The 2360-nt window shown below is 33.1% G+C and overlaps 1 non-coding gene across 1 annotated transcript; it reads left to right on the top strand.

Moving 5' to 3' along the window:
* Positions 1–827: 827 nt before the first annotated feature.
* LOC112704833 (small nucleolar RNA R71) lies at positions 828–931 on the top strand. The gene has a single exon (XR_003155436.1). It is a non-coding gene; the product is annotated as a small nucleolar RNA R71 (small nucleolar RNA).
* Positions 932–2360: the final 1429 nt, after the last annotated feature.

Here is a 2360-nt window from a genome sequence, read left to right as displayed (position 1 = left end):
GTCCCATGAGGTCTTCCTCATTAGGATTCATGCCCTCTCCTTTCTCTCTAGGTTCAGCCATATTGATTATATCAATGACCTTGCACTCTCTTTTTGGATTTTCTACAGTATTGCTTGGGAGAGTACTAGGAGGAGTTTCAGGGATTTTCTTACTCAACTGGCCCACTTGTGCCTCCAGATTTCTGATGGAGGACCTTGTTTCACTCATGAAACTTAAAGTGGCCTTAGACAGATCAGAGACTAAATTTGCTAAGTTAGAGGTACTCTGTTCATAATTCTCTGTCTGTTGCTGAGAAGATGATGGATAAGGCTTGATATTGCTGAGCCTATTTCTTCCACCATTATTAATGCCTTGTTGAGGCTTTTGTTGATCCTTCCATGAGAAATTTGGATGATTTCTCGATGATGAATTATAGGTGTTTCCATAAGGTTCACCCATATAATTTACCTCTGCTATTGTAGGATTCTCAGGATTATAAGCTTCTTCTTCAGAAGATGCCTCTTTAGTACTGTTGGATGCATTTTTCCATCCATTCAGACTTTGAGAAATCATGTTGACTTGCTGAGTCAACATTTTGTTCTGAGCCAATATGGCATTCAGAGCATCAATTTTAAGAACTCCCTTCCTTTGAGGCATTCCATTATTCACGGAATTCCTCTCCGAAGTGTTCATGAACTGGTTATTTGCAACCATGTCAATAAGTTCTTGAGCCTCTGCTGGCGTTTTCTTTAGGTGAATGGATCCACCTGCAGAATGGTCCAGTGACATCTTAGAGAGCTCAGATAGACCATAATAGAATATATCTATCATTGTCCATTCTGAAAACATGTCAGAAGGACATCTTTTGGTCATCTGCTTCTATCTTTCCCAAGCTTCATAGAGGGATTCACCATCTTTTTGTTTGAAGGTCTGAACATCCACTCTAAGCTTGCTCAGCTTTTGAGGAGGAAAGAACTTAGCCAAGAAGGCCGTGACCAGCTTATTCCAGGAGTCCAGGCTATCTTTAGGTTGAGAGTCCAACCATGCTCTAGCTTTGTCTCTTACAGCAAAAGGGAAAAGCATGAGCCTGTAGACTTCAGGATCTACTCTATTAGTCTTAACAGTCTCACAGATCTGCAAGAACTCAGTTAAGAACTGGTAGGGATCTTCTGGTGGAAGTCCATGAAACTTGTAGTTTTGTTGCATTAGAGCAACTAATTGAGGTTTCAGCTCAAAATTGTTTGCTCCAATGGCAGGAATTGAGATGCTTCTTCCATCAAACTTGGAAGTAGGTGCAGTATAATCACCAAGCATCCTTCTTGCATTATTGTTATTGGGTTTGGCTGCCATCTCCTTTTCTTGTTTGAAAATTTCAGCAAGGTTGTCTCTGGATTGTTGTAATTTAGCTTCTCTTAGTTTCCTCTTCAGAGTCCTTTCAGGTTCTGGATCAGCTTCAACAAGAATGCCTTTTTCCTTGTTCCTGCTCATATGAAAGAGAACAGAATAGAAAAAGAAGAGGAATCCTCTATGTCACAGTAAAGAGGTTCCTTATTGTTAGTAGAAGAAGAAAGGGAATAAAGAAAGGAGAATCCAAACACAAGGGTGAGGATAGGGGCACAGATTTGAGATGAAGAGAAGTGTTAGTAAATGAATGAATAAATAGAATAAGATGAGAGACAGAAGTTTTCGAAAATAATTTTGAAAAGGAGTTAATGATTTTCGAAAATTAAGATAAGAAATAAAATTAAAATTAAAATTTAAAACAATTAATTAATTAAAAAGAATTTTTGAAAAAGAGGGAGGTATTTTCGAAAATTAGAGAAAGAAAAGTTGTTAGGTGGTTTTGAAAAAGATAAGAAATAAACAAAAAGTCAAATACTTAGTTTAAACAAAATCAAATTTGAAAGGATAAGAAGATAAGAAGATAAAAAGTTATAAAAGATATTTAAAATCAAATTTTTGAAAAAAAAGATAAAATTTTGAAAAAGATATGATATAAAAGATAAGATAAAAAGATATGATTTAAAAAGATATAGTTGGAAAATATTTAAATTTTTTAAATTAAAATTAATTACTTGACTAACAAGAAACTAAAATATATGATTCTAGAATTTAAAGATTGAACCTTTGTTAACAAGAAAGTAACAAACTTCAAATTTTTTAATCAATCATATTAATTGTTAGCATAATTTTTGAAAATAAAGATAAAATTAAGAAAAAGATTTTTGAAAAATAATTTAAAAAATAAATTTCGAAAATTACTAAAAAAAATGAAAAAGATTTGATTTTTGAAAAAGTTTTGAAAAGATAAGATTTTTAAAATTTTGAAAATTTGACATGACTTACAAGAAACAACTAATTTTAAAAATTTTTGATTAAG

Source organism: Arachis hypogaea, chromosome 7, assembly GCF_003086295.3.
Source record: "Arachis hypogaea cultivar Tifrunner chromosome 7, arahy.Tifrunner.gnm2.J5K5, whole genome shotgun sequence".
Classification (NCBI taxonomy): Eukaryota; Viridiplantae; Streptophyta; class Magnoliopsida; order Fabales; family Fabaceae; genus Arachis; species Arachis hypogaea.
The sequence above is the reverse complement of the archived record's forward strand: the minus strand, read 5'-3'. Positions and strand labels throughout refer to the sequence as shown.